Source organism: Lithobates pipiens, unplaced genomic scaffold (assembly GCF_037356315.1).
Source record: "Lithobates pipiens isolate NorthernLeopardFrog02 unplaced genomic scaffold, aLitPip1_a1.2 Scaffold_13, whole genome shotgun sequence".
Classification (NCBI taxonomy): domain Eukaryota; kingdom Metazoa; phylum Chordata; class Amphibia; order Anura; family Ranidae; genus Lithobates; species Lithobates pipiens.
The window spans coordinates 247,317,742-247,330,349 of record NW_027507718.1 but is presented as its reverse complement, the minus strand read 5'-3'; the positions used below and the strand labels follow the sequence as shown (position 1 = coordinate 247,330,349).

Genomic DNA, 12,608 nt, shown 5'->3' with positions numbered 1-12,608 from the left:
AGCCACAGTCTGCCATTCCTGTGGCGTTGAAGGAAGCTGGGGAGTCAAACACATGAAACAAAAAAAAAATTAGTCATTAAATAAAAACAATTCATAACAAATAAAATTCAAAAACATTTTGGAACAACAGTTAAACAGAAATCTTGCAAATTTGTTTTCTGCCAAAAAAAAAAAAGTAGCGGACCAATTCACAGATTAATCAGCCCTCTGATGGACCAGGGGACATAAATTAGGTGGGTAAGTGGGGTGGGGGGGGGGACTAATTACTAAGTATACAACCAATTTGAGTGGGGTGGGGGGGGGACTAATTACTAAGTATACAACACATGAAACAAATTTGAGTGGGGTGGGGGACTAATTACTAAGTATACAACACATGAAACAAATTTGAGTGGGGTGGGGGACTAATTACTAAGTATACAACACATGAAACAAATTTGAGTGGGGTGTGTAAGGTGTTCGTCTTCTAGATTCCCCTGGATAGCCTAGGCTGGAGTGGCTTAATGGAGGTCCCTAACGCCAGCGGATAATCAATACACATACACTCCATTTGTACGTGGTGAAGATTACAGGGTTTAATGGGAAGTGGACCTTCTTTTATATGGTATTTACAAAGCCCTGCCCAGTGAGTTTCACATACATCAACAATTTAACTCATGACATTAGTTCTTTCCTGAAATGTAAGTTAAAGGTTATCTCCTGACAGTTATTTTCAACATCTACTGACTGACCATATTCTTGCGTAACCAGTCCTTATCTTAGCTTTGTGCCTCTCACCACAGACAGATGTTTCCTGATGTGTCAATATCTTGCATAGACCCTTCTGGAGAGACATGCAGATATCTATCATCTAGTCACGTAGGCCAGTATGCTGGTGTCTCAATTCTGAAGCTATTGAGAAATGCAAACCCAAGAATATTGGTACTAGATTTTTGACTTAATATATCTTTGGTAATTTCAATAAGTATTCCCTTATAATCCTCCCTTTGATCATTCTGTGATTTACATAATGATCATTCCTTTTCTAATTTAATAGCACAGGCTTCATACTCCGAACCCTTGTGCTCTTGGTTTTTATACCATACCGTTGGATCCTTAACAATGGAAGTGAGTTTCAGATCCTTCGGAGCGGCCGTGTTTCCCTTTTTACATAAACATTTGATTATCTTATAACAGGCATATAAAAATAGAATGAAGAGAATCACAGTGACAATTGTCATGGCAGCATTTCGGAGCCAAGATATTAATCCCCCAAAACTAAAACTGCTCGAGAAGGGATCCCAGTTTTTTCCTATGTTCCTTGCCTCTTTCTGTAGTTTATTTACCTCTTCCCTGTGTTGGGCAATAACGTCATAGTAGTCTGGGACTTTGATGCTGGTATTATGAATCCAGGTACAGCACTCATAATCCTCAGTAGTCTCACAGAGGCCAGTAAGGGCTGCACTCATACTTTCTATAGCCAACTCATGTAGTTCTAGTTGCTTCCTAATTGCCCTAGTTTCTAGATTTAGTTTGGTTATATCATCAGAATTTTCCTCCAGAATCTCATCAATTATGCCAGTGTAATTATTTAATCTTTTCATTAGGTCAATTCCCCACCCTGTCCAGGAAGGGAACCATGCCCAGGCCATATCTTTTTCTAAAAACAATTCTCGTTTATTACGGTGTCTAAGGGGATATCTAGGATGCATGCTAGCTTCAAGGAGGTGACTTCCCTTGTTATCCCCTAATACCCCCATGATAGGAACCAGGGCTGCAAGGTAACACCACCCCTGGGGTTTGGTTGGGATCCAGGGGTGACAGAGTTTGCCGCAGCATATATATGTGGTATTTCCTAGAGCTAGGGGCCGTTTATGGAACACGTTCCTAAGAGTATCAGAAAGGCCAGAGAGCATCAGAATTGACATTAATTGGTGTATTGTAGTCTTGGTACTGGAGCTAAGAAAGTCTAAAAAGGTGGCATTTAGGGTGGGATCTGAAGTATGGAAGAAAGAAGGACTGTTAAGCGATGTCATTGAAATGTTAAGTTTTGTTTGTTTGCAAACCTCGGCTCCATCTGTGGTGTTTCCCAGTCGGAAACACCAGTCTGGGAAGTGGCTTCTACCTATAATTTGGAAAGTGAGGGTTTTATTTGGAAGGGTCCTAGTAACATTCGTTAGGACAATAGGGGGTGTTCCATTAAGGAGGGGGGTAAAATTCAAGGGGACTGCCATGAGAGGGATTCTAGCTGTACTGGGATGTAGCTTGCTGCAAATCCAGCATTTCTCAAAACCGGATTTTTGAGCATAGCTATATTTGAATTTTAGTAGTAACATCTTGTCAGTCAGTCCCTTAGGTGACTCATTAACGGGTATAATACTTCTAATATGTCTTTGGCCGGGGGTATTATTCATCTTAGGTGGTCCACATATCCCTTTTAATAGACCTAAGTCTTCTGGATGATATATACAGTTGGCTATAAACCATGTGGGCAGGAATACAAATAGTACCAGACTTCCCCAGAGGCATACAGCCTTCCCTGACACTGAAGGTAAAAACATTTCTACAAGTTCTTATGCTTGTCCTTCTTCTTCGCTATCATGTAGGGTTTCAAGGGTTAATTGTCCAATGCCTTCCTGAATCTCTTGCAGTTCCGGTAGCTGTTCGGGTGGGTCGGGTTCTTCTTCAATAGGTGGGGGGTCGGGAGTTGTGGGAAGCGGTGGGCACTTTTTCAGCCTGCTGGCGTGGATCCAGGTGTTTCCTAGGTCAGTCAGGACCGCAGTTCTGGACACCTTTTCAACCTTCCAAGGTCCAGAGTAGATTGGTCCGATCCTCTTTTTGTGGGCCAGTTGCTTGACTAGCACTTGATCTCCTGGGATGAAGGGGTGTGTTGGCTCTGTGGAAATAGGAGAGAAGGTGACAGAAACTTGTTCGTTCGTTTCATGAAGCATACTTACCAGATTTTTCACGTACATTTCCTGTTGGGAATAAATGTTAATGTCAGAGTTAGGATTTGTTAAGTTAGGATTTGTTATACAGGTTGGTTAAAGGGGCAGCTCCTATGTGTCCTGGGCCATGGAGGTATGAGAGTATGAGAATGCAACTTGCTTCAGGTATTCCCAATACCTTCCCCTCTTTTGTCCAAAGACCCTCGGGGTCTTTGGTCAATCCTGCAGCGACCCAGAAATGAACGTCCTGGTCTGTGGCCATTGTTTGTATTTGTGCTACAATTGTTTTGAAGTTGGATGAAGTGAAATGTTCTTTAAAGAAAACTGTTGTGGGGGCAGGGGGGGTTAGGGGAGGAGGCGGCAGCTTGCTTTGCAGTTCTATCAGCCAGGGCGTTACCCTTGGATATTTTGCTGTCGTCCGAGGAATGGGCTTTTACGTTGATAATAGCCACTTCCTTTGGAAGGAGGATGGCCTGGAGAAGAGCCATAATATGTGTGGAATTGGCAATTAGTCTATTGTCTGCGGTTTTGAAACCTCTATTAGCCCATATCACACCAAAGTCATGCACCAATCCGAAAGCATATCTACTGTCGGTGTAAATGTTCACCTTTTTATCAGTGAATAGAATGCAGGCTCTAGTGAGAGCTTCTAGTTCAGCCACCTGAGCCGAAGAGGGGGGCAGTGGTTTGGCTTCTAATACCTTGTTTGGCAACTGGACTATTGCATATCCTGTTTGGAAGGTGGAATCGGTGGGACGGGAGCAACTACCGTCCACAAAAACATCTTCCGCATCTATAATAGGTGTATCCGTGAGATCAGGTCTAGGGGATGTGATGGATTCCACTTTTTCCACACAGTCATGAAGCTGGTCTGGGTCTTGTGGTAGACGCAGCATGGAGTGCAGGAGGCGGACAGCAGGGTTGCTAGCGGGAACATATTTAAGAGATAGATTGTCAGTGTTCATAAGGGTAATCTCATAACGGCTGAGCCTTTGTGAGGTCATGTGTTGGGTGTTCATGTTCTGTATGAGGTGGGTGACAGAATGGGTGGTGAAAAGTGTCATTGGGTGGCCCAAGATCATTTTGTTAGCGTCCTGTACTGCCATAGCACAGGCTGCTAAATTCTGGAGACATGACGGCATGCCTTGAACCTGGACAGGGAGTTTCTTGGATAGGTAAGAAACCGGGCGGTATCCTGTTCCATGTTGTTGTGTGAGAACCGCGGCAAAAGATTTCCCTGAAACTACACAGTACAGCTGAAAAGCTTTACCATAGTCTACCAATCCCAGGGCGGGTGCACATGACAGACTGTTTAATAGAGCTTGAAAAGCTTGTAGTCTGTCTTCAGTCCAATCTATTAATTTAGGGGCTGTCGAGCCAGTAGCCTCTCTTAGGATACTATCATAATGAGAACAGTCAGGAATCCATTGGCGGCAATATACCATTGCACCCAAGAACGAGAGCAGGGCAGCTTTGTCTTTTGGGGGACTGAGAGCTCGAAGGGCTGCGGCACGTTTGGGGGACACTAGCCTTGTCCCTTCCTTTAGAATGCACCCTAGGTATTCTACCTGTGGCTGGCACCATTGTATTTTCTTCCTTGAGGCTAGATGCCCGGCGTGAGCTAGGTGTTGTAACAGTGATGTTGAATCGACCGCACAATCTTCAGCAGTTCGACTGCACAGGAACAGGTCGTCCACATACTGTATTAGTACCGACCCACGCTCAGAAGTCCAAGACTTGACAGTCTCGTTGAGTACCATAGAGAAGGCGGCTGGACTGTCTACATACCCTTGCCAGGTTAGTTGGCCCCCGGCCCAGGAGAAAGCAAACATAGGTTGGGCTTCCTCTGCAATGGGAATGCTAAAGAAAGCATTCGCTAAATCAATTACTGTGTAGCATAGAGAGTCTGCCGGTATGCATGAGAAAATAAAAGTGATGTCTGAGACTAGGGGTGGGAGGGGGGAATCACTTGTTTGTTTACTGCTCTGAAGTCTTGGACGAGTCTCCACTCGCCACTGGCCTTCTTTAAAGGGTAAATGGGTGTGTTCCAGGGGCTAATGATTGGTTTTAGGATACCTTTAGATATGTAGTCATCGATCTGGGGGGCAATGCCTTGGGTCTTTTTGGGGGGCAGGGGGTATTGTTTGTGATATTGTTTTCTGCGTCAGGGCGCATCTGAGGCGAGTAAGGCGTACAGTTAATAAAACCTACGCTACCTTTGTTTTCCTCCCAGATAGCATGTGTTTCGAGAGAGGCGGGGAGTAGCATAAAGAAGCCTCTGTGTGCATGTCGCTTAGGGCCATGTAAGTCACATAATGGTGAACTAGCTGTAAGGGAACCTTCTCTATTAAACTTAATGGTAATACACAGTTGTGCCAAGAGGTCCCGTCCCATAAGGGGCACAGGGCATGAGAACAAGACGGCAAAAGTTTGGGTACATAATTTCTGTCCTTCTGGAGTGGCTACAGTCAGTGGTGGAGTGATGGGATGGGTGACAGGTGTCCCATTAATACCAATAGAGTTTCCCTCGGTGCATTGTGGTGTGTTAAAATCTCATCGTTCACTGAACTAGAGGTGGCGCCAGTGTCTATCAAAAAGCAGACACGTTGTCCATCTACATGTACTACAACTTGAGGAAGACTTCTCCATGAGGGATTGTAACACACTAGGCTGAGGGAAGGGACATACTCTAGGCATCCCTATTGGGGTGGTGGCTGCCGATTGGATGGCCACTGCATAGGAATTCTGGGTGGTGGTCTATTGGGGGCCTGAGGGTGCATTATTTGTGGCTGTGTAGGATATTGGGGTAGTGGTTGACGAGGGTTCTGGTATGGCGGATAACGGGGATACTGTGGGCGGGTCTGGGGGTTAAATTCCCTGCCTCTGCCTCTTGCTCTAATCTGTCCAGTCCTATAAGGGCACTGGGATTTCCAGTGTCCTTGCTGTCCACAATTAAAACAACCTTGGTCCGGGAGATAAACAACAGCTGGACCAGGATATGTTTGCATGGTCATTAGGGTCATGGATTCCCAATTGGTGACACCCTTCCCGGACTTGTGCCCAGAAAGGTTCCACCTTGGGACCCGGCAAGTTATGTTGAACATACTCATACGGGGTGGGAGTTCCCGGACTCTGGGGCTGGGTGCCTGCAGAATTCCCCATCTAGTAATTTGGGTAGTGTGTGTCTAGTGGCAGGACACAGGTGATAACACCCGGTTTGTCCAACAATCCGGTCTCTGGTCTGGGAGTAGGATCCCTGATCTTTTTTGGGGCAGATGGACTTATATAAAACTATGAAGATTTACCCTTAATATATGATGAAGGGTAAATCTTTCCTAGTGGCGGGATATACCCCTCTTACACCAAGTCTGCAAGAGAAGCCTGTAGGTCTAGTGGTCAAAAGAATCTACCTTTCATAAATGCTCAGAAAAAAAAAAAACCTAGCGTGCAGTGTGAACAGGCGGGTGCTACCTCACTACAATCTGGTTCTTAATACTCTGTATTCATTTAACAACATTTGGGTTTATTCAAACAGATATCCACTCTATATAATTATATCTTATACAACGTTAATACTCTATATACTTACGCTTGCACCTAAAGAGAAACAGACATATTTTTATGGTTTAAGATTTCAGCTTTAAAACTTTACAATCACATCATGATGCATTTCATTATTTATAGTGCACTTAAAAAGTTCTCAAGTGGGCGTCCATTTAGCCAATCCTTATGTCACGGGCGTATATGATACCTCCCGTGTTTAGAATATAATCATAAATATCTCTCTTAGTTTATAGTCGGACCAACCTAGTCAGACTCCTCAATACCTGCGAACCCTTTTCACCCCCCAAGGGACCAGCCTAGTCCGTTGCGAAGGCACAGTTTATATATATATACAATTCAATTTCTTATAATGGTTGTTTGGACAGGTCAAGCATAAACGCCAATTACCATAAAAAGAGGTAAAAGGTGTAAATATGACTTACCTGTGCAAACCCCACTTCCTGGTACCAAAACTGTAAGGTGTTCGTCTTCTAGATTCCCCTGGATAGCCTAGGCTGGAGTGGCTTAATGGAGGTCCCTAACGCCAGCGGATAATCAATACACATACACTCCATTTGTACGTGGTGAAGATTACAGGGTTTAATGGGAAGTGGACCTTCTTTTATATGGTATTTACAAAGCCCTGCCCAGTGAGTTTCACATACATCAACAATTTAACTCATGACATTAGTTCTTTCCTGAAATGTAAGTTAAAGGTTATCTCCTGACAGTTATTTTCAACATCTACTGACTGACCATATTCTTGCGTAACCAGTCCTTATCTTAGCTTTGTGCCTCTCACCACAGACAGATGTTTCCTGATGTGTCAATATCTTGCATAGACCCTTCTGGAGAGACATGCAGATATCTATCATCTAGTCACGTAGGCCAGTATGCTGGTGTCTCAATTCTGAAGCTATTGAGAAATGCAAACCCAAGAATATTGGTACTAGATTTTTGACTTAATATATCTTTGGTAATTTCAATAAGTATTCCCTTATAGGGTGGGGGACTAATTACTAAGTATACAACACATGAAACAAATTTGAGTGGGGTGGGGGACTAATTACTAAGTATACAACACATGAAACAAATTTGAGTGGGGGGAATAATTAATGAGTTGACAATCCATATCTCTATCTATATATCTATATATCTCTCTCTATATATCTCTCTCTATATATCTCTCTCTATATATCTCTCTATATCTCTCTCTATATATCTCTCTCTATATATCTATCTCTATATATCTCTCTCTATATATCTATCTCTATATATCTCTCTCTATATATCTCTCTCTATATATCTATATCTATATATCTCTCTCTATATATCTATATCTATATATATCTCTCTCTATATATCTATCTCTATATATCTCTCTCTATATATCTCTCTCTATATATCTCTCTCTATATATCTATCTCTCTATATCTCTCTCTATATATCTCTCTCTATATCTCTCTCTCTCTCTCTCTCTCTCTCTCTCTCTCTCTCCACACACACAGGGTGTATACACAAAAAAGGTAAAAAGCTAAAAAAAATGACACAAAAAAAAAAAAAACATTTAAAGAAAAAAAAATGACACAAAAAAAATAAATAAAAAATTGCATGCATTCATATAAAGGGGACATTCACATCATATTCCTGTCATGGATATTAAAAGTCATGATGAAATTAATACAAACATACAATGCAATATTAAAAGAACAAACTTACCTTCATATATTCCTTCTGCAGGACCCGAATAATGGCAGAACAGGTCTCTGGAATAATGATCCCCAGAGCCTGGGGGGAGATGCCTGTCGAGAACTTGAGGTCCTGAAGGCTTCTCCCTGTCGCCAAGTAGCGCAACGTGGCGACGAGCCTCTGCTCCGGAGTGATGGCTTGCCGCATGCAGGTATCCTGCCTGCTGATATAAGGGGTCAGCAAAGCCAGCAGACGGTGAAAAACGGGGTCCGTCATCCTGAGATAATTCCTGAAATCATCAGGATTATTCTCACGGATCTCACGGAGTAAAGACATATGCGAGAATTGGTCACGCTGGCGCAACCAATTCTTTGTCCATGAACTCCTCCTCACCCTGTTCACAGACTGGGCTCGGGTCAAAGTATTAACCCCAACACCAAGCCCCCATATAGCACGAACTCGTTCCCGAGTACGTCCACACTCCATGGCTTTGAAACGGTCGGCTGGACAGACAAGCTCAACTGAACGCACTGAAGAACAGCCAGACCTATGAAGAACGACCTGAAACCCAGAAACGAGCGGACCAGAAGCGCCTAATAACAGGTACAACTGATCCACGCGTACCGAAAGACAGATACAAACCTCACAGGTAGACTGCGCCGCAGTGAACGGACAAATTAAGCTGAAGTCTGAAAAGCGCGAATCGTCTCTAACCAAACTTCTACTAACGCAAAGTCAGCAGAAGGAGCCCAAAGGGTGCTTTGCTGTGTCTTGGACCTCCTATTTCTAGTCCCGTCGTACGTGACATACGTCATCGCGCACGGTTTCAGCGAACTGTTCGTTCGTCGTGTGTGGCCAAGTCCGTCCATGCTAATTTTGAGCAGACTGTCCGCTGAAACTGTTTGACGAACAAAGTTGAGCGAACAGTCCCCACGTGTGTACGCGGCCAAACACTTTTTTATGGCAATAACTTGCATATAAGCCTTTAGAATTAGCACTTTTTATTTTTCATATCCGTGTCCCATAGATGTTAACAATGTTCACACTAATTTTTTACCTGTTTGCATGTTCTGCTGTCGGGGGAATGTTAGGCTCATTCCTAGTAGAGGGATATGGTTATAAGGGAACCACTATCTCCAACAAAAATTCATAAAATGTACCTGTATATTACCAATGATCAAACTCTGGAATGACAGGAATATGTGGAGGACACAGCAACCCCAGCCAGCGAACAGCATGGACACCCAAACCAAAATGGGGAAACATGTAGGCATCCAAATCAACCCAGGGACACGCACCCAGGGTCACGCTGTCTTGATTAATAAGAAGGAGGACCCATGCCCAGAGCGGCGGTAGGATGGAAAAAGATGCTGGCATGATGGCGCTCAAGTGGACGTCACACGCACAATGTCATGCATGGCACCAATGCACAGCAGTACAAGCCCGTCCACCCCCGCAACCAAACCAATGAGGGGGAGGGCGTCCGGAGCTCATTGCAGTTCCCGGGCACGTAGAGACAAGGAGACAGTCCCACCCCATAGAGCGCCTTCTAGTATAAGCTAAACATGTTGATGTAAAGAAAGGTAGGAGTAAAAATGGATGGAAGGTGGTTTTGGAGTATTGGCTCCAAAAACAGTGATAGGGAATGCCGACCGGCAACTAAATAACAGAAAATATGTAACATAAAAGGTTCAAAATAGATGTAAATACAAATTCTAAAAAATCTTGATGAGATATCCACTCATGGGCTTCCGTCCCTAATTCGATATTTATAAAGGTAGAAAGTATGGGAATTTACATGGGACATTCTGGGAAGTATAGGTGTCCCTATCAATTGAAAATAAAGGGGGGAGGCTTGGGACTGTTTTCAATCTTCATTACATGCATTTTCTCCTGATGAGGAAATATATAGTTGCTGAAATGCATCGATCCAACAGGCCATCCTAGATGCATTATGTTATTACATATGATGTGATTCATTCAATTTTGATGGTAACTTCTTTATACTGGCCAAGATGTTTGTATAGCTTTCTCCTATGATTCATATCCACAAATGTTATTACCTAATACTGGGCTACTGGTTATGGCGATCATTCGATTATTAATTTGTTCTTGTATATGCGTTATGCTGTGTATATCCTCAATAAACTTGTGTTTTTGATTCAATGTGTTTTTCAGTCATGTGCCTCATTTAAAGTCCCAAATCTCCCTCTTTACTTGCAATTGAAAGGAATGGAGACACCTACTTCCCAGGATATCTCATGTAAAGTCCCATCCCCCCCCCCCTTTATAATTATGAGTTAAACTTCAAACTTCCTGCAAAGCTCTATGCAGTTGTCATCAACCTTGTTCTCAGGGGCCACTAACAGGCCAGGTTTGCTAAATAACTTAAATACATCACAGGTGGTATCATTTGCTTCTCAGTGATTGAAATTGAAAGGTTTCAGTATGACACCTATGCGTTTTTGTGAATTGAGCTTTATACAAATACAGACAGGCTGCTTCTTCATGTAAAGCACATCATCACACATCCTGTATATAATGTGAACTGGGCACATAAAAACAATTGCTTTCTATGTGTTCTTGCATTGAGTCCGTGTTGATTAGTGCCTAATAAGTAGTTCAAGGCACCTGGTGCAAATGAGCACTCTGATGATAACATACGCTGCCTCTATCAGAACTCCCAGTTTTAGACATTTAATGCATGAAAGTATATTTTAAAGGCAGTAAGATTTCCTGCCTTACATGGTTCCCCTGTATGCTTGGCATGATCTTCACTGGGTAGAAAGGTAGTAATTGGTGGATTTTACATACTGTAGGCTGGATACTTGTGGCACTGACGAAGAGAACCTAGTAGGCAACAGGAGTCCAAGGTGCAGGACAGCAGCCAGCAGAGGGCAAGTTGTACATATTTCAAGGTTGGCAACAATCAGGGAGGTACAGTAAAAACAAGAAATACAAGGCAAAGTCCAGATCAAGGTCGCTCAAGCCAGAGCATGGTCATAAAAAACACAAGGTCCAAGAATAAGGAACCGGTAATACATAATGAAATCATGTACCAGGAACGCAATGCTCAGGAACACAAACAATATGATGTGCTCCTATTGAAGCTATTAAGGCTGCAAACATTAATGAGGGGCAGGTGGCAGGATTGTTAGGGCCCATTTGGATTTTGGTGTCCTGGTGCATTGCATTACATGCTAATAGGGATGAGCCAAACACCCCCGGTTCGGTTCGCACCAGAACTTTCGAACTGACCCCAAATTCGTACGAACGTTAGAACCCCATTGAAGTCTATGGGACTTGAACGTTCGAAATTAAAAGTGTTAATTTTAATGGCTAATATGCAAGATACTGTCCTAAAAAGGGTTTGGGGACCTGGCTCCTGCCCCAGGGGACATGGGTCAATACAAAAAAAACTTTTAAAAACGGCTGTTTTGGCGGGAGCACTGATTTTAATGACGATTAAAGTGAAAAAAAAGTGAAAAATTCCTTTAAATATCGTGCCTGGGGGTGTCTGTAGTATGCCTGTGAAGTGCCACGTGTTTCCCGTGTTTAGAACAGTCCCTGCACAAAATGACATTTAACGGAAATAACGTCATTTAAAGCTGCTTGCGGTTTTAATGTTATATCTGGTTCCTGCAATATGGTTGAAAATCATTGAGAAAAATGGCATGGGTAGCCCTCCCTGCCCATTACCAGCCCCTTTGGGTCTTGTACGCATATTAAGGGGAACCCCGTACCCATATTAAAAAAAGGAAATACGTGTGGCCCCCCAGGCCCTATATACTCAGAACAGCAGTATACAGGCGGGGCAAACAAGACAGGGACTGTGTAGGTTTGTTGTGTTTGTAATTTTCAACTGGTACATTTTTAAAGTGTAGCTCCAGTCAAAAAAACTATTTTTAAGCTTTTTGGAAAACATAGGGAAGGGTTATCACCAGGGCAGGACTTACCATTGGGCTTGACTGGGCTCAAGCCCATGGGCCCCACCCAATAGGGGGCCCCGCTGAGATACATAGCAAAGTGTACTCGGCTTGGCTCCGCTCACAGTCACGCCCAGTCCCGCCCTATGATGGACATAACACAGGGACTGGGCATGACTGTGAGGCGAGCCAAGTACATTCGGCTACTCTTGGCTCCGCTCGGGACTGCGAGAGGACCCAAGAGCCACCAAGAGGACCCAAGAGCCGCCAAGATACACAGAACTCTGTATCTCAGCGGCGCCATTTTTAAACTTCAAGGCTGCAATGACAAGGCTGCAATGACACTGGACAAGGCAGCAGATGGATGGACAAGGCTGCAGATGGACACTGATAAGGCTGCATTGGTGGGCATTTAAATGTAAGTTTTTTCCTTAAACTTCCCTCTTAAACTTGGGGTGCGTGTTATACGCCGATAAATACGATAATATATAGAAGGTAGGGCCCAAAAGTGACTCAAGCCCAG

The 12,608-nt window shown here is 43.5% G+C and overlaps 1 long non-coding RNA gene across 1 annotated transcript; it reads right to left on the bottom strand.

Annotated features, from left to right (window-relative positions):
- Positions 1 to 549: 549 nt before the first annotated feature.
- On the bottom strand, positions 550 to 7,466 carry LOC143974760 (uncharacterized). The gene is made up of 2 exons (XR_013272277.1): positions 6,914 to 7,466; positions 550 to 2,875 (listed from the first exon to the last, which is right to left on the bottom strand). It is a non-coding gene; the product is annotated as an uncharacterized LOC143974760 (long non-coding RNA).
- Between the last annotated feature and the right edge of the window lie 5,142 nt (positions 7,467 to 12,608).